The sequence below is a fragment of the Acartia tonsa genome, chromosome 14 (genome assembly GCF_053477335.1).
Source record: "Acartia tonsa isolate MP-2025a chromosome 14, ASM5347733v1, whole genome shotgun sequence".
In the NCBI taxonomy this organism is placed as follows: Eukaryota; Metazoa; Arthropoda; class Copepoda; order Calanoida; family Acartiidae; genus Acartia; species Acartia tonsa.
The window spans coordinates 2,021,231-2,044,835 of record NC_137273.1 but is presented as its reverse complement, the minus strand read 5'-3'; the positions used below and the strand labels follow the sequence as shown (position 1 = coordinate 2,044,835).

At 31.5% G+C, this 23,605-nt stretch overlaps 1 protein-coding gene across 1 annotated transcript in view; it reads right to left on the bottom strand.

Annotated features, from left to right (window-relative positions):
* Positions 1-23,290, bottom strand: part of Su(H) (recombining binding protein suppressor of hairless) — a 57,929-nt gene extending 34,639 nt beyond the window's left edge. The window contains exons 1-2 of the mRNA XM_080147213.1: positions 23,213-23,290; positions 17,028-17,133 (exon numbers count right to left, since the gene is read on the bottom strand). The gene's annotated coding sequence lies outside the window, so the exon portion shown is untranslated. The remainder of the gene's footprint in view (positions 1-17,027; positions 17,134-23,212) is intronic.
* Between the last annotated feature and the right edge of the window lie 315 nt (positions 23,291-23,605).

Below are 23,605 nucleotides of genomic sequence, written 5' to 3'. Positions count from 1 at the left end.
TTGGTTGGTTAGCAGTAATGAAACACATATTTCAACCAAAAGGGATCATTTTGTTTATTATTATAAGGGATGTACATCAATTTATCTTATACTAGCGGCCACGCCCCTAGAGGCCTCTCCCCCAAAATAGTTAAAAACCTTCCCGGGACCTATGAGTAGCGGCCCTGTTAAGGAGAACCCGATCGGTTCAGCGAGATCCTTTGGTACAGACAGACAAACAAACAAACAGACATCCTCTTTATGATAAGGTTTATCTAATCCCTTTAAATAAAAGTAAAATAATTTTATTTCAATAGGACTATTCAATCATCAAATATCGGGACTTTGGTACCCAAAATTATATAACAAGGTTAGTAAAAAACTTTGGGTACTCTTGTTAAATTTTCATTGGTTGATTCTTTTAAGTATCTGATATTAGTGTCTAAACTAACCAACCAATAATTTACATCTACAGAAGATATTATTTTTGTCTATCATCAATGGGTACGTACATCAATTTACTGTCCAAAGTTTTAAATCCCGGACTTTGGACTCTAAATTATACTGGTACCCAAAATTATATAACAACAAAAAACTTTGAGTACTCTTAAATTATTAATGGTTATCCAAATTTTTCACCCAATAATTTTCATCTACACAAGGGGTAATTTTGTCTTTCATCAATGGGTACGAACATCAATTTAACGGCCATTGTCTTATCCCTTTTGATCCATTAGTAAATCTATATCATATACACACATACATAGACACACACACACACGCACACTTACACACACAAACACACACACACACAAACAATCTTTATCAAATATCTTTATTGGATAAACAAAATTAAAAACAAGGATGACAACATCCATAAGTAGCGAAGCACAAAAATCTTTTTTTTTGACGGGTGGTGATGTAAAAAATCAGGATAGGGAGGGGGGGATACCAGGTATGTCCACTTCTAAACTAGGATTATCCCTTTCTTTTTTTTACAAGTTTAAATACAATTCTTTTAACTTTTTTATAGGAAACTTTTATATATTTCTTTAAAATCCAGTATTTAGAGTAAGTCCTGTATGAGACTAGGTGTAAAGATATCAGTTATAAAACTTTGGGTACCAGGTGTAGTTTACAGTGAAATGTTTACTAATGGTTATAAAACTTTGGGTACCAAGTGTAATATACAGTCCAATGTTTACAAATTGTTATAATACTTTGGGTACCCAATGTAATTTAAAGTTCAATGTTTACTAATGGTTATAAAACTTTGGGTACCAAATATAACTTACAGTCCAATGGTTACTAATGGTTATAAAAGTTTGGGTACCAATTAGTCCTGTTAATATAATTAGCCTTATTCATTACAGGTTTATTAATTAAGAGAAAATTGTCTGTAATATGATGCATTTCAGTATGGCTGAGAACCGATTCTAATCTAGCGGATATTATTGGTTGCGAAGTCATTTTTAACGTTAACTTTTCTTGCAAAAAAAAACCAATTAAAATAAAGATAGGAGTCTGAAAATTTTTGTGTAAATTCCTTAAACAAATTAGAATCGCCGCTCTTTTATGCTTCGTGCTCGATTTTTAACTTTAAAACCCTTTAATTATGCGATGTTTGTCCTTAGGTTATTTACGTTTAAATTTCGTATCAATTGAATTTCAACAAAATTAACGTTAACTTTTTTTTGCAAAAAAACCCACTTAAAATAAAGATAGGAGTCTGAAAATTTTTGTGTAGATTCCTCAAACAAATGAGAATCGCCGCTATGTTATGCTTTGTGCTCGATTTTTAACTTTAAAATCCTTTAATTATGCGATGTTTGTCCGTAGGTACTAAATGACACTAAAAATATCTCCTCAAATCACGATCCCCCTTTGAATGGCCCTAACTCGGTAGTTTTTCATCGTAAATCAATGAAATTTTAAACATAGTTAGTTTAAGTAGTTTCTAGTACACACAAAAAATTTTATTAACATCAAAGCAATACGAAAAAAGTTATCGCTTTCGTAAAAAAGGCACTAAAAACGATAAGAAAACAGCATTATAAACTCTCTCAAAACTGGTTTTTATCTGTACCTATTAAATTAGCTTAAAAATAGCATTAAATTTGACAATTTTAACGTTAAAACAACGTTGAAAACAGCAAAAAAGGCCGTTATTCTATAGCCATTACATTACTTTAAAAGTATAGTCAAAAAAATGTTAAAAATCACGTTTTTTTATTCACCTATTGGTCTGTATTAATTCTCTATCTAGGGACTTACATCTATTGGGAGTAAAATCAAGAAAAAGTTAAAATATTTGTTTAGTTTAAAAATTCACACATAGATGTCTCCAAGTTTTAAGGAAACTTAGACTTGCCAAATTACAATATGACCATACAGGCATTAAAAACACATAACAAACACTTATAAACAAAGGCCAAACTATTTTATCCTATACTTTTATCATTTTAATCATCTTTTATATGTGATCAGAGCCTCCTGCTACTTCTATCTAGTCCTTAACAAGGTATTAACCAATCCTAACCAACCCTTTCCCCTCTTTGAAATAGAATTGGGGTCAAAGATGTTTATTAGTCTAGAGGAAATACGCGCGAGTAATGACCTCAATAGACTTGACCCCCCCCCCTGCATGTGTCGGTTTTGACACCCGGTATATGTCTAAACGGACACCCCCCTACATATTGATATAGGGGGGTGTCCATTTTAACATTTACCGGGGGGTCAAAAATGACGCATACGGGGGGTATCCATTTTGATACTCACCGGGTGTCAAAATAGATGCATACCCCCGGGGGGGGGTTTAATTTTCATGATACCGGGTATGTCCACTCCTAAACTAGGATTATCCCGACAAGTAAATGTTTAGAAAATTGAAAATCGGAAACAGTGATACGAATATGTACTATGAAAAGAATTGGGCAGCTCTTACCCTGCGGGGCCTACGTCTACAGTGACCTAACCCATTTGGATTATTCGTTATCTAATATAACCTAACCTAAACTGATATAGTATAAAACTAATTTTTTGTTGTTGTCTCGGGTACTAGAGACGATGCAACCTTTCTTATTTTGGCTTATTTTTGGTATTTTGGGTAAAAGCGCAAAATGCCGTGAATTAATTATTCTTTTAGCAGACTATGCAAATGTTTAGTGCATTTTGCATTGTGAGCTTTACCTACGCAAGGCTTTACCACGGGGGCTTAAAAACTTTATGAGCTACCAAGAGGGGAAGGCAGTTCTTTCTTATATCTTGCTTTAGGGTGTTGATACCCGCTTTTATATGCTTATGATTGTGAGGGAATGAGAGAAACTGACCAATGTCTAATGTGCATATAAAAGGCTAAACTCCATAGATACTGTATGATTCATTAATTACAGAGTACCATAATATGAATTTAAATATCAATTTTACCAGAAAATCTGTTTCTTGTTCAGAAAAATATCCCCTCTCCCACACCAAATTGGAAAAATCATTTAGATAACAGAAAAATTTGGTTTTACTTGCTAATAGATGCACCAAGATATATTCTAAAGTAACTTTTAACAAAGGCACAAATAGATTTATTATTGCATACTAGTGGATTCACTCCTTGCTTCTAGTTATGAAGCACAAAGTTGAGTTTAGATGCCTGAAGGGATCTGAAGGGATAAAACTTCTATGTATTAAAGTTATTGATGTAAAAATATGGACACCTCTAGATTAAAAGATTTGATAAAAATACCCAATATAATTAAGCTAAAGGATGAAAGCCAGTATTAATAAAACTTTGAGTTCCATTATAATTTCCCCTGCCTCGCAGGGTTAAATTTATATTTAGGGCTATTTTTTTAACAGAGGGTTGGTTGACTAACCCACCCCTCAAAAAAAGATAGTACATTCCTAAATCCATATAGGTCCAGTGGTTAACAGGAACTTTACATACTTTAGAATTAAAATAGACTAAGTAGTTATGAGATCTTAACGGACCAACAAATAGTATTTTTATTTAGTCTGAGATAATTTTAAATTGCCATTTGTTAATATCCTTTCATATTAAAGTTAATCCATCTTAAGCCTTTATCTTGAAATCATTCTAGGAATTTGAATAAGTTTTGTGAAAAAATTGAAGATTGTAGATTAAAATCATTGGTAGAAAAGTTAGCATTATCTGATTTTTTTACCCAACAATTAATATTTACTAAAAGTACCCAGTATCTTTGATATAGTATTTGCAAAACTTTGGGTACCTTAATTTTGAATTAAGTAAAATAATGGCCCTTTTTTATTGGTGAAAAAGTTTAGAAGCAATCAAGATTTAATAAAAGTACCATAAATTTTAAATTCAAATAAAAATCTGTGCTAATAAAACTTTGGGTACCAGTATTTTTTATTATCCAATGTCCCCTCTCAATGCACTCTTGTTTTAATAATATCTATTCTTTTTCCTTGAAATCTATTGCCAACAAATGAAATGTATTAAAGTTGATTGAGCTTAAAATCTTTTTTTTGAAAATTTAAATCTCCATTTTAGTTTATTGTTGTTTCTGAATTTGATAAAAAAAATTTGAAAATTTTATTAGCACGAAAGTAGATTAAAATTATTAGCGAAAAAGTTTGGACACTGCTAGTCAAAGAATGAGAAAACATGTTTATAAAAAATTTGGGTACCAATATAGATTACAGTCCCATTAATAATTGTCCCCAAAGTTTTTAAATCAATAAATGAGAGAACGTGTTATTAAAACTTTGGGTACTAATATATTTTACAGTCCCCAATGTCCCCTCTCGCACAGATCTTATAAAAACTGTGCAAAAAATTATATTTAAGCTACAATGAAAGTACACTAGCGTTAAAAAGATTAAATTAGTAGTAAGTTTAAGTCGCCATCTGGGAGGTTTTGTAACTTTTTTTGCAATCTTTTTGGCACTTGTTCATAATAGTTAATTTTAGCATCGCATTATGGACAGCTTTCCGTGTATATTAAAATAAAATATTACAAAATTAAAACCAAGCGATTGACTAACAAATGAATTTTATAATTTTTATTTTAATATTTGTGGAAAATTGCCTGTAATACAAAGATATATATATATGTATAACTTTATAGTATGGCTGAGAACTGGTTCTAATTCAGAGGATTTTAAACGGTTTCGAAGCCATACTGGAATAACTATTCTATTATTTGTATATGATACTATTAACTCTACAATTATTCTATTATAACCATAAATAATCAAAACACAATATTATTATTTTATTCCTTTGCACCCAACTTATCTGCCTCTCAAAAACCTATTTCTATGTGCGACAAGACATGGTTTTCCTTAATGGAAGTGATAATGTTTCTATTATTTGTATATTATACTATTAACTCTACAATTATTCTATTATAACCATAAATAATCAAAACACAACATTATTATTTTACCCCTTTGCATCCGACTTTTCTGCCACTCAAAAACATATTTCTATGTACGACTAGACATGGTTTTCCTTTACGGGAGTAGTAATGTTTCTATTATTTGTATATGATACCATTAACTCTACAATTATTCTATTAAAACCATAAATAATCAAAACACAACATTATTATTTTACCCCTTTGCACCCGACTTTTCTGCCACTCAAAAACAGATTTCTATATTTGCCAAGACATGGTTTTCCTTAACGGAAGTGATAATGTTTCTATTATTTGAATATGATACTATTAACTCTACAATTATTCTATTATAAACATAAATAATCAAAATACAACATTATTATTATTTTACCCCCGACTTTTCTGCCCCTCAAAAACATAGGTATTTCTATGTACGACAAGACATGGTTTTCCTTCACTGAAGTAGTAATGTTTCTATTATTTGAATATGATACTATTAACTATACAATTATTGTATTATAAACATAAATAATCAAAACACAACATTATTATTTTACCCCTTTGCCTCCGACTTTTCTGCCACTTAAAAACATATTTCTATATTTGCCAAGACATGGTTTTTCTTTACGGAAGTAATAATGTTTCTATTATTTTTATATAATACTATTAACTCTAAAATTATTCTATTAAAACCATAAATAATCAAAACACAACATTATTATTTTACCCCTTTGCACCCGACTTATCTGCCACTCAAAAACAGATTTCTATGTTTGCCAAAACATGGTTTTTCTTTACGGAAGTAATAATGTTTCTATTATTTGTATATGATACTATTAACTCTACAATTATTGTAACCATAAATAATCAAAACACAACATTATTATTATTTTACCCCTTTGCTACCGACTTTTCTACCACTCAAAAACATATTTCTATGTATGACAAGACATGGTTTTCCTTCACGGGAGTAATAATGTTTCTATTATTTGTATATGATACTATTAACTCTACAATTATTCTATTATAACCATAAATAATCAAAACACAACATTATTATTTTACCCCTTTGCTCCCGACTTTTCTGCCACTCAAAATAACATAACCTCTAAAACTTTAACAAAACGTCCCTTAAAACTATGAGCCAATCAGCTCAGTCGTTCATAAGATCTTACTGAACACAAAAACATATTATTACTAGGTATAGAGTATAACAAAACAAGGATGACAACATCCATAAAAGCGAAGCTCTGAAATGGAAGGACAAACGAACATTGACACTTGTAGATTGTCAAAACTGAATTAGCAGAATATTTATGCATCAGTACAAACAATATTTTAAGAAAATTTGTTGCAAAACTTCATAAATAGATGATACTGTTTAAGGACATACTTACAATTTTTGGACTTGTTTAAAGAGATGCTTTGCTTATAACATTGTACCTTGTTGTAATAGGGATCAGTTTTCAAAAAATCAGAAGAATCGGATAATTTTAACATACAAAAATTTGTTGTCAAAAAAGTTAAAAATCGACATGTTTTAAATGGTCGTACGGACATTCTGGTATTGATTATAGAGTTGCTACGCTTTCTAAATTGTACCTAACTACTACAGGAATCATCATGCAAAGTTTGGAATCGATAGGACAATTCCAACCTTTTTAAATCAACGAAAAGAGCTAACTCTCTGTGACGGACGTACGGACCGACCGACCCTAATTATAGAAAGGCTTCGCTTTTAAAAAGTTATTTATCGTAATTTTTGTAAAATTGGTAGAATGAATATTTCAAATTTTCTAGAAATGTGCGAACAAATGAGAAAACTTGAGATTTAACTCTTACCTTCGTAAACGAAAAAGGTAGAAATTGTCACTAAATTGACACAAAAATTTGGAAATCTATTCCCGCATGTGCAACAATAAAAATTTTAAGAGTCTTATCGGCAGTAGAGGGTTAAACTTTGCTGGCAGATGGGCGTCGAATCAAGTGCGATAATACATAAATAATTTACAAATCTACATAATAATAAAAAACAAGGGCAATTATGTTTATAAGCAGCGCAGCAATAACATTAAATACAATTAATTCTTTAATGTAAAGCTTCTTATAGGTCAAGGAAAGGTTTAAAGCTATTTTTGGGAAGGATACCTCCATCTTCCAAAAAAGAAAACAATCCCTTATGAAAAAACAAACCCCAAAATATTTTAATAAACTTTCTTTGGAAAATAAAATTAAAAGACTTCTTTAGAAATATCGAAGAAAAGTAATGTCTATTCGTTTACTAATCTTAACTCAATTGGGCAGACAGACGGACAAATCCTAATTATAGAAAAGCTTCGCTGCTAAAAAATATGTTACATAGATTTGTGATTTGTGTTTTATTATATGTAGGATAATTATATTCAATTAAATAGCTTTTGTGGCGAAAAAATATTTTAGTCGGTCCGTTAGTAGATGATTCGGGTATAGTCCCTTTCGTGGCAACGCTCCTGAAGGGGCGATTCTTTTCACAGTAGCTTTTCTCCTATTTCTAGCCCCTGCGGGGCAATCACATAACCTAATCTAAAATAACCTATTAAAAGTCATTTTACGTCGAATACGACGAATCGCCCCTTAAGGGGCGTTGCCACGAAAGGGACTATACCCGATAATTCTGTCTTTTTAAGGAACAATCCATTTTGGCGTAGTGTTAATTTTCTAAATCTTGTGTAAATTAGACTGGTACCCAAAGTTATATAAACACATTATCTTACTAGTTGGAACAAAAACTTTTATTGAGTTTTTATTGGTTGGTTCCAAACTAGAAGTGTCAAAACCAATAATTTTCATCAATTGGGAATGTATATCAATTTATAGTCCATTGTTTTATCCTTGTATATCCGTGGACAAATTATATCTATTTAAGTGTGACTCATGTGAGAGCAAGTCTATTAATCATACCTTTGGTTGGGTCAGGGATCTTAAGGGATAAGACAATGGATGATGAATTGATATATATCCCCAATGATGATAAACAAAATCATAATATAGAATTTTACCTGATTGATCCAAATTGAATAAAAGTACCCAAAGTTTTTTTTAAACTTTGGGTACTAAAGTAACCCTCAGTACAACTTACCCTCCCTCCCTGGGTAAGGTGTCCAATTTGTATTAGGTATCTTAAGGGATAAGGCAATGAACAATAAATTAATGTTCATAAATGACAAATGACAGATCACTGTAAATTATAATATTTTTGTTTTGTTAGGCTTCGCATTAATGATTGTTGTCATCATTGTTTGTTAAAAGATCAATTTTCAAGTATTTTCAGGGAGGGAGGGGACATTGGAGTGTTGAATGTTCAAAAACAACTTTGGGTACTTTAATTTTATTCAATCTTAATTGGTTGGTTATATCTAGTAGTGTTCAAACATTTCAACCAATAATCCTCACTACAGAAGGGTATTTATATGAATGTACATCAATTTATTGTCCATTGTCTTATCCCTTAAGATGCCTGAGTATATATTGATTATTTTAACTAAACATGATTTAGCTAAACAATGCTTCACACCCCCCTTCACTGTTTGGTTGAATATTGATTGGTTGGTTCTAACTAGTAGTGTCCAAACTTTTTAACCAATAATCCTAACAACAGATGGGATATTTTTGTAAAGTTACAATAATTTATTGTCTATTGTCTTATCCCTTTAGATGCCTGGGTATATATTGATTATTTTAGCTAAACATGATTTAGCTAAACAATGCTTCACACCTCCTTGACTTTTGGTTAAATATTGATTCGTTGGTTCAAATTCTTAGTGTCCAAACTTTTTAACCAATAATCTTAACAACAGAAGTGATATTTTTGTGGATGTACATTAATTTATTGTTCTTTGTCTTATCCCTTTCGATGCCTGAGTATATATTGATTATTTTAGCTAAACATGATTTAGCTAAACAATGCTTAACAACAGCTCTTGACTGTTGGTTAAATATTGATTGGTTGGTTCTAACTAGTAGTGTCCAAACTTTTTAACCAATAATAGTAAAATTTTTGTGGATGTACATCAATTTATCCTTCATTGTCTTATCCCTTTATAACCCTGAGCATATATTGATTATTTTAACTAAACATGATTTAGCTAAACAATGCTTCACACCCCCCCTTGACTGGTTGGTTATATTATGATTGGTTGGTTCTAACTAGTAGTGTCCAAACTTGTCTTAACTATATAAGGGCTATTTTTGTGAAGTTACATCAACTTTTGTCCATTGTCTTATCCTTTTAGATGCCTGAGATTATTTTAACTAAACATGATTTAGCTAAACAATGCTTCACACCTCCTTGACTGTTTGGTTAAATATTGATTGGTTGGTTTAAACTACTAGTGTCCAAACTTTTCAACCAATAATCCCAACAACAGATGGGATATTTTTGTAAAGTTACATCAATTTATTGTCTATTGTCTTATCCCTTTAGATGCCTGAGTATATATTGATTATTTTAGCTAAACATGATTTAGCTAAACAAAGCTTCACACCCACTTGACTATTTGGTTAAATATTACTCAGAGATTAAGGTATAGGTTAATGGAAGAAAAATATTTTAATTTTTAAAATACTAAGGAATCTTAAGGGATAAGACAATGAACGATAAATTGATACACAACAACCCCAATAATCATACCTTCTGTACATTAATAATATTGGTTCAAAAGATTGGACATTACTTGTTTGGAAGCAACCAATCAAAATTTGATAAAAGTACCCAAAGTTTTTGAGCCAACTAATATGAATATGTGGTTATAAAACTTTGGGTACTCCCCTCCCATTCACTGTAAAATACAAAAATATTGGATTTAATCCCTGGAATCTTTGAATATATTTAAGACAAGGAAAAGTCAATTATCTAGCATTGACTTGTCCCTTAGACCCTGAATAAAGTCAGGTGCGATTATTATCTAATAAAGTGCATATAAAACAGTACAGAGACGATTAGGTACAAAACAGCAAAAATTTTAGGAACAGGAAAGGAGGAGCCAATGGACTAAAAATTACACAGGTACCCAAAGCTTTATATTCGTTTGCTCTGAAACTGAGGATACTTCAATTTAGTTTTGATTAGTTTATTCAAATTGTTCAACACATAAGGGGGGAGGCGGATGTGCCACTTTTTGAAACCAAAACTAAAAGTCAACAAAGGAACTCAACTAAAAAAAGAGTTACAGGTCTGAGATTTTGCATGGCAGTTGCTTTATAGGGGTACAATATGGAACTGTGAAAAAACGGCGGCGCAACCGCCGAAAAACGCCGTTTCCCGCCGATTTTTTTTTTGCAATTTCTCGGCGGTTTTCGGCGGTTGCGCCGCCGTTTCTTCACTGTTCCATATTGTAACACTATAAAGCAACTGCCATGCAAAATCTCAGACCTGTAACTCTTTTTTTAGTTGAGTTCCTTTGACTTTTAGTTTTTGGTTTCAAAAAGTGGCACATCCGCCTCCCCCCTTTTAATACACACAGAAGGGATATTTGTTTATCATCATTGGGGATGTATATTAATTTATCATCCATTGTCTTATCCCTTAGGATCCATGGTATATAAATATTTGCTATTTTGAATGAACTGAATTAAACAATGGTTAACAAAATTAAACACAACTCACCCTTTAGTATACAATCATTTTTGGACATTTAAAAGGGCAAGTCTTATATTTATTTTTATTTACATAAAGATTATTTAAATTGTGTGTTTTTATTTGTTTTGTTTTTTATCTGAAGCTTAAGATTTCGATAACTACTGAACCGATTGAGTTCTCCATTTTAGAAAGGTTTTATATAGGTCCCAGAATGGTTTTAGACTATTTTATTGAAGTCTTGCGAAGGTTTTAATCTTTTTTTCATCCCATCTGTACCCTTTCAAATATAGATGCTAGGGGCGCAGTGTGGGGGGGGGGGGGGGGCATAAAAATAGCCATAACTCATCCCAAGAAGAATAAAAATCCTCCCTTAAATGGAGAACTCAATTGGTTCAGTGGTTATAGCGATCTAAACGAAAAAACAAAAAATATTCAATAGGATTTTTAAATCCATTAAAAAAAACACTTCAATAAAGAACACTTTCAACTAATGAAGGTCCTTTAATTTAACAAACCTTTTCCCCTTTGTATCTCTCCGAGAGCAAAAATTAACACCTCTGGTAGTTTTTTTAATCACATTAATATATAATAAGCACTGACTTAAATTATACTGTCATTACTAAGGTATTAAACATCATAGAACCCGCTATTAAACAAAGAAATGTTTAATGAAATAAATACTTTCTCTCATTGGTTCAATGGTTAGTCTAAAATCTTTGGAGACTTCATTAAAATTTTGATTGGTTTGTACAAACTAAACTTGCTTCCCAACAAATATTTTAATCTACAGAAGGTGTAATTTTGTGTATCGTTACTGGGGATGTACATAAATTTATCATCCTTTGTCTTATACCTTAAAACCCTGTTTATATAACAGATATAATAAAAAATATTTGGGAAAAGATTAATTCATCTTCCATTATGCTATCCATGCATACGTGACTAAATAACAACACTACATGATGTAATATTGATTTATAATATCGTATTATAGACAGCTTTCCGCGGATATTAAATTCAAAAGTTGTAGGATTAAAACCATTGAGGGGCCGTGGGCCCGTTCTAACAAAACTGGTATCAATTCTTAGGATTTTTACTTTGATATTCGTGGAAAATTGTTAGTAATACAATGCTATACATGAGTTTTAGGTATGGCTAAGAATCTGTTGCAATCCAGCGGTTATTAATCGGTTTTAAAGCCATACTGGAATAATAACAGAGAACATGATGTAGTATTGATTTTACAATTTGTATCGATTTCTTTAAATGAACAACTATAAGACAGGCAAAATTGTTCGTAAAAATTAAATATCCTTATATAAAAGTAACAGGATGTCTAGTTGTCTGTTTGTGTGTGTTTAGCTTAAGATCTCACTAACTGCTGAATCAATAAGGTTCGCCTTTAAAGTGAAGCTTCTTATATGTTCAGGGAAGGTTTATAATTAAACCACCACCTACCCAAGGGATCGCCCCTGGAAAAAAAGATTCCCCCCCCCCCCAAAAAAAAAAATACTATTAAAAGCTAAAATTAAAGGTTGATGGTTTTAGGCTGTTATTTTTTATTTCCTACAATTTGTTTTTATGTAAATTTGTCTGTGTTCAATGGTTCATAAAAATGATGTTTTTTTTGTAAAATAAATTATACCTCAAAAATCTTATTTTTGGCTTATCATCAAACAGTTGTATAAAGAATAAAGGGTTTTAGTTTGTTTGTCTTCTAAGATCTCGCTTACCACTGAACTGATTAAATTTCCATCTTAGAAAAGGTTCACATATGTCTTTGTATAGTTTTAGTCTTTTTCCTTTTCTAACTTAATCTTTGTACCTATGGTTTTAGGCTATTTAACTGGAGAATATTTCCATTAACATATAATAAATGGCTGGTTGTTGAGTTCCACATTATTAGGGCAGGTTTGTAGTGTCTAGGACATGTTTTAGACTATTTTTAAAGGGAGTGTGAACGTAAAAATTTCTCATCTGATTATCAAATCTTAACATTTACTAAGCACATTTCACTACACTGATCAACCAAAAATGTCCTATTCACAAAAATATCCAGAAATAATGCCTTGATTTTATGGTATTTTGAGAGGGAAAAAGGAAAAAACAGGAAAAATCTGAACGTTTTTGTTTCTTATAATGTTTGTAGGGATATTTAACTTGTCATATATAGTTGAAACAATTTACTTACTGTTAAGGATTTATTTTATGCTATAAAATTGCCAATTCGTTTTTTTTATAACGTAGTAATTAGGTAATAAAGACATATTTTAAATTCGTATTATTGACAAAAAAATACCTCACTGTCTACAAAGGGTTGAATCTCATAGGTTATATAAAATAATGATATCCTTTTTTGTTGTGTTGAACAATAAATAACCCACTTTGGAGAATTAGCTTACACTTTTATCAGACTGTTAATAAAGAAATATTGCGTCTTTATTATTTACAAATTTGTAATTAAAGGTGGGCGAGAGATGGGCCATTTAAAGTTAACTGGATACTAATAAAAAACCTGTTTCTGGCTTTGTTATTGTATTTGGTTTTCAATAAAAAAATATTGCTTATTTTATCAATTTCTAAGTAACTATACATTGGATTAAAGCAAGGATTACGTAAAAAGTCAGCTTAACTGTTAGGAAAAATCTAGAACTATGTGAAAAAGTTTAATTTTAGCTATAATGGGAGAAAAAAGCAATTTAATGCACATTTTATATAATACGGAAAATTTCTTCCTTTCCCCGTACCTTATAAAAATCGTCGGAAAAAGCCGTTTTTTAAGCAAACAAAAGCGCGTTTTGCTCTATCTGTGGGATATTATGAATGAGATAATGTTAAGATTTGATATTAAGATGAGAAAAATTTACGTTCACAGTCCCTTTAAGGTGATGGAGGGGGGGGGGGGGGACAAAATCAATCCCATAAGATGGAAAAAATTAAAATCACCCCTAACCTCTAAAAAACTATAGGGGAGGGGGGGGGGGGGGAAACTACTGTTTATCTAAAAATTAACACATTGTTTGTTAAAATATGCCCATTGATGACTCGGAACTAATGCGAATAATCGAACCTGCAGCCAACGGGACCACTAATACAGAAAATTATTCTGAAAAATATTTTAATACATTAATACCCAATTATGGTTTACAAATTTACCCCATCCTTAGATTACAATCAATAATTGAAAATATTGCACACTGCGAATTTGAACCAATCAATTAAGATAGAATGAAGGTACCAAAAATTTGTAGTAAATTAATAAAAAAACGAGGTTATAAAACTTTGGGGACCAGTGTAATCTACCCATCCACCCCTAGATTTTGACAAGTTTTAGCTGGGGGCCATGATAACACTCTCCCCCTCCCACCCCAGAAATTAAAAGTCCCCAAAGTTTTATAGATATTCGATTTTTGAAAATACTTTTCCCTGGTTGATGACCATTGATTTTTTCCACTCAATTGGAACAATGAAAACCACGTTAATGAATTTAGGTGTGTGTGTGTGTGAGTGTATGTGTGTGTGTATGTGGGTGGGTGTGTGTATGTGTAAGTGTGTATGTGTTTGTGTAGGTGGGTGTTCCGACAACGGCTTACTAAATTGTCGGCCACCTTTATTTGATTTTTCCCTGAAGAGATCTTAAGGGATAAGACAATGGACGATAAACTGATGTACACCACAAATTATTACAAAAATATTACTCTTTTAAAGATTTAAATTATTGGTTCAAAAGTTTAAACTCTTAATAGTTTCAACCAGCTAATGAAGATTTTAAAAAAAGTGCCCAAAGTTTTTAACCAACGAATGAAACAAGTTTTTTTATAGCTATTTTAATATTTTTGCTGTAACATATACATTTATTCATATGTATAAGATAATGAATTTAACAGGGAATAATTAGCCATCATTCATTGAGGTTCATGCTTTAATTTCATCCTCATGTAAATAGGTAGGCTGTCCGTATATATGTCTGTCTGTCTGTACCGATCTGGCTAACCGCTGAACCCAAATGATTCTCCTTTACAGGGTAGCTTCTCATTGGTCCTGGGAAGGTTTGTAACTATTTTAAGGGAGGGTACCACCACCCTCCCGAGAGAAACCACTTCTAGAAAAATCTTTTTAAATCTAAAATAAAAAATTGAAATATCAAATTCAACTCCCCCCTACTCAAGTGTATCTAGAAGCCTCTAGGGGCGTAGTCGCTAGTATATATATATTGAGGTAGAATGTCTGTATGTCTGTCTTTTTTCTCGCATCTGTTAAAATCTCAAAAAACGATTAGTTTCTTCTATTTAGAAAAGCCTATATAAGTATTAAACCCATTTAGAAAAGGATTTTTTTATTTTATTTCATATTTTATGCATTTTTATTTCTAGGGTGTTTCTAAATGTGCTAGATATTTTGATTACGGGATCTCTATAAAATTAAAAAAACCCTAATTACAACATCTAAATATATTAGTTATACAAACAAATTATAAAATCGCTGTAAAGTTAGGTTAAATTGCTATTTAACATTGTTGTGTTAATAGAATTATTTTAGAAATACCATCGCCGTATTATTTTATGGTTAAAAAAAATTTATTTGATTTCATGAAAATTTATGATCTTTTGAAATGAAAAAACTACTGTCCTTTCGTATACAGACATACAAAATTTCTGACACTTAAACAAAAAATTTAATTCAAAGTAAATGTTATGAAAAAAAACTTTATTATTAAATCTTTGTATGTCGTGTTCTCATAGGTATTACGCTTTTTTATGAGAGGTCTAATTTTAAGTCTAATATTACAAGAACCATATTATCAGAGAGGAAGGGAATATTGGACTGTAAATTATATTTAAACCTAATTATAAACAAGTTGTTTAATGACTTGAAATTTTATTGAATTTTGATTGTTATCTCTAGTAGTCTCCAAACTTTTTAACCAATGATTTTAATTCTTTCATCATCATCATTGGGCATGTGCATCAATTTATCATTCATTGTCTTATCCCTTTAGATCCCTGATTACTTTAAGAGAAGAGTAAAATAAGATGTACATAGTATGTTTCTATAATAGAACTTCTAGGTCAAATTAAGTGATTTTAAACTTTTTATATAAAACATATTTTTCACATTACATGATCAAAACCGATTAAAAGCCAGGGATCTAATGGAATAAGACAATGGACAATAGAAAAAGTTACACTTCCAATGATGAGAAACAAAATTACCTCTTCTGTAGATTGAATAGATTGTCTGCTATTTTGAATGAACTTAGCAAGGTTGATAAAAGTACCCAATGTTTTAAAGTCAACGAATAAATGAAAGTGTATATTAAACTTTGGGTACCAGTACAATTAAATCTATTTGTGTTGTATTGCAATAACATAGAGTAAGTTGAGAAGAGGTGTATTTGTATAAACCAGATGGTACTTTGTTTACATTGTAAATACCAATCATGGAGAAATAAAGTTAAGAGATGGGAATTAAAATATTGCCATAGAGTTATATGATAAAGAGGGGTAATATTTAAGTACTGCAATAGATTTGAAAGTCTAGAAGATCTTCCCTTCCCCCAATTGGGACAGTCCAATTAATTTATTGGTTAGACAATGTACACATTCTGGTAAGAAAAGAAAGATATTTTACACATAACAACTATAATTTCTTAGAGTAAAGCTTTCATTATGAAAATTATATTTTCTAGAATTTTATTCCACGTATGATGGGATGAAGGAGACAATGGGATGTTTATTACAATAGTCCCAAAAGTTATATTATATAATAACATCTTCTTATTCGTTTGCTTAACAAATTTGGAGACTAAAGTTTAATTTTGATTGGTTAGGTAATTAAGTTGTTGTTCAAAAGTTTCAACCATATAATATCAATTTACAGAAGATGTAATTTTGTTTATCATCATTGGGGATTTACCTCAATTTATTGGCAATTGTCTTATCCCTTTAGATCCCTGGGTATAATTTAATGCTGAAATTCCTTTTAAAGTTGTACATACAGTTGTGTCTGATGGAATATCTAGTGTAATAAATCTATTAAATGAATTGAACTCCTACCTTCAAGATTGTATCTCTCTGTGTGTAGACTAGGGCGGGGAGCTGATAAGTCGACCGGCGCACTACTTGTCTCTGTGTAGCCTAAACCACCAAGGAGACCAGCTTCCTAAAAAAAAGAACAACATACTGTTATATATTTTTTGTAAATACACTTTGCGGAATTAAGGTTTTTTTTCCAGGGTGATTCATATTTGAAGGGTTGAGGTACACTTCCACAAAATAGAAAAAGGTTTTGGGGCCTAAATGAAGCGGGTGCTGACATGACAACCAGCGCGCTGCTTGTCTCTTTGTAGCCTAAACCACAGAGTAGAACAGCTTCTTAAAAAACAGAACGGTAAACTATAATGCAGTAAAACAAGGAAACTTTAAAACAACACCTTTTTAGATAAAAGAAAAAATATATCGATTAATGTAAGGTGATAGGTTTACTTTTACCAGGGGCAATTTCTTTTGGGATGTTCAAGGTAACCACTGTCAAATTAAATATGAACCTATTAGAAACTTTACTATACATATAGAGAACAATCATATTTTCATATTAATAGAAAAATCTAAATGAAAATCTAGAATATATCCTAAAAACCAAAGAAACTTTACTAAAGTGATTGCAATTTGAATTGAATTCTAAAACCTAAATCTTTAAAATCCCTTTTCAACAGCTTAGCAAACTTTTTTAGTTCAGCTACATGGAGGAAGATTTGTATTGCTGTAAATTAGGGTTGGGCCGGATACTTTTTTGGCCGGATACCGGATATCCGGCTGGTTTCAAATGCCGGATAGCCGGTATCCGGCCGGATATCCGGTTATCCGGCCAAATTACCGGATATCCGGCCGGATAACCGGCTAAATTACCAGATATTAAAGTAGCAAAAAAAAATTTTTAATAAAATTTAGAGATTTCATATATAAAATTTACATAAAGATAAACATATTCAAAAAATGTTCTTCTAGCTTCAATAATAAGAAAATTATAGCCAACCAAACTGTGTAATAAATGCTTCATGTGTTCAAATAGGTTCCAGAAAATCGATCTCTAACCGTGTATAAAGTTTTTAAGTTGACTTGACTTACTTTCCAAAACTTGAGTAAGTTAAGAATCAAACAGTTTCTTCTAAGTCCAGTCTCCATTTTAGAAATTTTTTTTGCATCAACTTTTTTTTTATCTAAGGAAAGCTAACTTATAACTTAGAAGCAGGGATGGAGGGCATTGGTACCTAAAGTTTAATGAACACTTCGTCAGGTTCTTTTGCTAAAAAACCTTGGATACTTTTGTTGAAATTTTATTGGTTGATTCCAAACTATTAGTGTCCTTACTTTTCAATCAATAATCTTAATCTTCCGATGGGGTAATTTTGTTTATCATCATTGGAGATGTGTAGTGTATCAATATATAATTTATTGTCTTATCCATTTAGATCCCTGACATTAAAGTGACCTTAAAAGGACCCAACACAATTAGATGGGGCTTTATTTACTAAAAATATCACTTATTTAAAATATTACTTATAAGTGTCTTAAATGTTCCCTACCCTTATTTTATACAATTTCAATAAGTCGAATCCAAATTTATATATAATACAACTCTGAACTTAAATGAATGTTATAATTTAATCAATTTAAAAATTGTCATTAATTTAGCTTCCTACTATGGACCTCATTTATATATTGGTTAGTTCGTGCATCCAGAAGAAGGGGAGGGGATGATGTAAAGGTGGTAGGTGGGGTTTATTGTTATATTTAGCCAGCTGCTAGCATCACTTTACAAGAACAAAAACAAGTAACAATATATCGATTCATAATTTTGATTACAGAAAATTTAACATTAAATCAAAGAAATCACTGATTTCAACTTTTCAAATCTTAAATTGGATCAAGACTAAACTTTTTATCCTAATTTTGCAAGTTTGCGATTATGAATGCAAATAGTTTCGGATTGTTCAGGTTATTTTTACAGGGATTTAAAGGGATAAGACAATAGTCGATACATTTATTTAAATCCCCAATGATAATAAATAACATAACATCTTAAAATTATTGTTTAAATTGTTTGGAACCAACCAAACAAAATTGAATAAAATTACCCAAATTTTCGAGCTAACGAATAAGATAACATAGTTATAAAACTTTGAGCACCAGTATAATTTACAGTCCAATGTCCTCTCCCTTCCGGCTATTCAAAGGCTCTATAATGGCTGAAATGTAAGCCCTAAAATGGTTCCAATCGAGTATGTAAGGTTTTAGGCTATTTCTCAGACGTATTCCCCCCCCACTATGTGCCCAGAATTCCAATATAAAACAAAAACTCATAGTTTTGTTAATTTTGCTTCAAATTGGGTAAAATCTTTTGGGTTGGGTCACTAATTACCCCAATTTTTGGTATCTTTAATAAAAACGGCGGCGGGATCGCCGCTCCCGCCGTTAATCGCCATTTTCCGCCGCCAAAAAAACAACATTATCTTAAATGATTCCAAATTGCCTAATTTTGCGAGAAATGCAAAAAAAAATTGGCGGCGGCGGCTAAAACGGCGGGAGCGGCGTGCCCCCCGCCGTTTTTTCTAAAGATACAAAAAATTGGGGTGATTAGTGAAACCCTAAAACGATTTGGATCCAATATCTTAAAAGCACAGAAGAAGCACTGAATTTAAGATATACCTTGATAAATGAGATAAATGAAGTCACCCACAGGATTGGTTATGAGGGGAAAAATTTTTGAAAAAAATAACACGGTCTCAAATGATTCCAAATTGCCTAATTCGGCGACAAATGCAATAAAAAAAAATTTAGGTGGTGGCGGAAAAAAAATATTTTGGTAATGGCGGAAAACGGCCGTGAACAGCGGTTCCGCCGCAGTTTTTTTTAAAGATACTAAAACTTGGGGTGATTTGTGACACAACCCAAAAGATTTTACCCAATTATCTTTAAAACTAAGAGAGTAGCGCCTAAAATAAAATTGCTGGTATGTCGTGTTTTAAGTCACCAAATGTTACCCTCCCCCCCTTAAATAAATTATCAATGAAATACTTATAGGTGGGTATATCAATTGATTTGTTTCAGGGAGGGAGGGGACATTGGGCTGTTTATTACACTAGTCCCCAAAGCTTTATAATAACGTTTTATTATCCATTGGTTTAGCAACTTTAGGGGCTTTTACTGAATTTTAATTGTTTTTTTTTCAAATGTTGAGTCACGAGTGTCCAAACGTTTAAACCACTAATTGTAATCTACTGAAGGGGTAATTTTGTGTATCATTGTTGGATAAGTTCATCAATTTATCGGCCATTAACTTATCCCTTTAGATTCCTGGATTTGTTGACATTAATAACTATAAACAAGGAAACATGTTAATAACATTTTGTAAAATAATTTTCTATTTTCCTATAACCCATTTTACTGTACTTTTTCATTAAAAAATTGACCTGTTATTATTGCTGCGCTACTTGTAGACAAAACAATCCTTGTTATAAAAATAAAAGCAAATATATCACAAATCACCCCAAAAGCACTAAAAACTTCAATCCAAAGGCCTTGCAATCAAAGGATTTGTTGTCTGCAATAGGGCCTTTATCAGGAAGGAAGGGGACATTGGGCTGTTTATCACTCTAGTCCCCAAAGTTTTATAATAACATTTTCTTGTTTGTTTATTAAGTTAAGTGTCATAACTTTTCAACCAATAATTGTAATCTACAGATGGGTAAGTTTGTGTATCATTATTGGTAATGTACATCAATTTATCTGCCATTCTCTCATCCCTTTAGATCCCTAGGCCTTCATACATTTATTATAAATTTGCTTAAATCTTTTAGTTTCTTTACAAGTTTGCTGAACTCTTTTAATTCTCAGGGCGTGCATATGGAGTGGAATAGGTTTTAGTTTTATCAAATTAAAACATTTAAGATATTATTAATTTGATTTTAAAAGAATGGTAATTGATTAGAAGCAACAGGTTCGATTACATAACTTAAATGAATATTCCTAGGCGTGTGCATGGGGGTCCTCCCCCCATACTCCGGGGGTGGGGGGGGGGCGAGAATATCCTTTAAAGACTTTATGCAATAAGAATAAGGGATTGTATCAAAAAATTGCATCGAGAACTATAAATATCACGATAAAAAGATTTGTAAAAACAAATATTTTAATTTGTCTTTTTTGTGTAAAAATTGCTATAAAATGGGTCCGACCGCTCCTACAAAACTGCGAAAAAAATTTCAGCTAACGATGCCGCCATTGAAACCAACGGGATTCATTCACTGAGTGCCTTGGTTAAACATGTGTAAAGGTCTGATATGCGGCATCGTTAGCTGAAAAAAGATCAAACTATTTGAAGTTGAGAGTATCATTACAAAATATTATGATTCCTGATTCTTTAAGGGGGAATGCTTTGACATCAATTTTTTCATAAGTTTTATAAGTAAACGTATAAAAACTAATTTAAAATCGTATAGTATATTCAATAAGCTTTCAAAAAAGGTATAACATATTACTGTAGCTCAATTTTTGGTAGTTTGACGATAATTTAAAGTTTGCATATAAAATGTAATTTCAATAGTCAGTCTTTTTTACAAAATCCTAAATATCTAGGTAGGCTACTTCTCGAAGCTGTAAAATTATAAGTAATTGATATTTTCACCTCTAGCTTTGGGAATCCTTCTCAAATATGACAAAGAATAACCTAAAACTTTAAAATTGGTCAATATTCAAAAATGCATTTTTGGGGATCTTGGAGTTTTTGCATTGGCTGGGCACATAGTGCCCCCCCCCCCATCTATTATTCCTAACATATCATGATTGTCCGAATGATACTGCTTTGTTAAAATAAAGAAATAAACATGTAATAAAATGGCTATACTAAAAGTCGAGAAACAAACAAAACTTAACCGATATACAAAATAATATTTTTGAAATACAACAACTAATCCTCATATATATAAGTAACTGGATGTTTGCAGATATGTGTAACGAAGGATCTCGCAAACCGCTGCATGTAGTAATATGATTCTGATTAATATCCGCTGGATTAGAACCAGTTCTCAGAAATACTGAAAAATCATGTATAGCATCGTTTTACAGACAATTTTCCACGAATAGTAAAATTAAAATCATATACCTAATTCCAGTTTTAATCTTATAATTTTTCATTTTAATATCTTCGGGAAGATGTCTATTATACGAGGCGTTAAATAACATTTGCCAAGTCCTTTGTTATCGAAACCCTTAATTTTCTTACAGTTATAGTAAATAATCCCAATTTACACCCCTTTTTTTGAGCAAAAATAATAGGAGCATTTTTGCAAACTCATGTTAAGGGTGATTTAAAGATTAATTCTAAAAATGCTTAGCTGGTCAATGTTAATTGGACTGTAAATTACACTGGTAATTTGTATTAATATCAATGGGGATGAAAATTGATTTATCGTCCATTGTCTTATCCCTTAAGATCTCTGGACAAATAAGCTTAAAAAAAGGTCTTTTCGGCGTACTACAAGCACACAAAAAAAAACAGATTTAAATTGTCTTTTTATATCAAGAAAATTTTTTGAAAACAGTTTTAAAAACACCACTAATATAAAAATAAAAGTAAGCAAATCCTTATATATGTATATGTATTTACATACATATTTCTTTGTTTTAGAGAAAAAACTTAACAACCCTTTATTAAAGAGATGACCTCGTAATTCTATAGAATCTTAAATGAAGTGGCTTCGCCCCAAGATTAAGTAGGAAGTGTGCTCAAACATTTAATGGGACGTTCTTTGTCTGTAAGTACTATCTAAATAGTTGCACTTTTTTGATCAAGGCATTTCCCTAGACTTTAATAATATGAATGTCCCGCATCTGACATAGCATCTGCAGTTTCAATTTTCAACGTCTTTTAAGCTTAGTCACAAAGTTAAGGCTTAGATTCGAACCCATTAACGCTACATTTTACACTTCATTCTCGAATAAAACCCAGGGATCTAAAGGGATAAGACAATGGCCGATTAATTGATGTAAGGTACATCCCTAATGATGATACACAAAATTACCCCTTCTGCAGATTACAATTAATAGTTGTAACGTTTTGACACTCAATAGAATGAGCCAAAATTAAACAAAGGCCCTCTAAGTTTTAGAAAAAGGAACTTTGGGGACTAGTTTAATTATCAGCCCAATGTCCCTTCCATCCCTCCCCGAATAAAACGGCTTACCTGTTGATAATATGAATTATTGTTATGGCTGGCGGCGGCTGCGTTACTGCTTCCAGCGGTTGAGCCGTGCGCTAGGGCCTGTGACTAAATAACAAAACAACGTTTATGTTAAATTCACTTGTCGGCCTGTCCGTCAGTAACGCTATGGGGGAAATCAGATTTCCTCAGCTATTATTGAAGATGGACAATTGATTTTTTGTGTGGAGATTTCAGTGCATAATTTACTTTGTCCGTCAGTCTGTCAGTAATGCTAAAAAAATAGGAATATTGATGCAAACAACTTTAAAGTGAAAAATTATTGATTTGTTTAGATATGCAATTTCAATTTTTAATGGGAACGAGGGGACTTAATTATAATTGTACAGTTTTGTAAACACATTTTTTAACATTGTA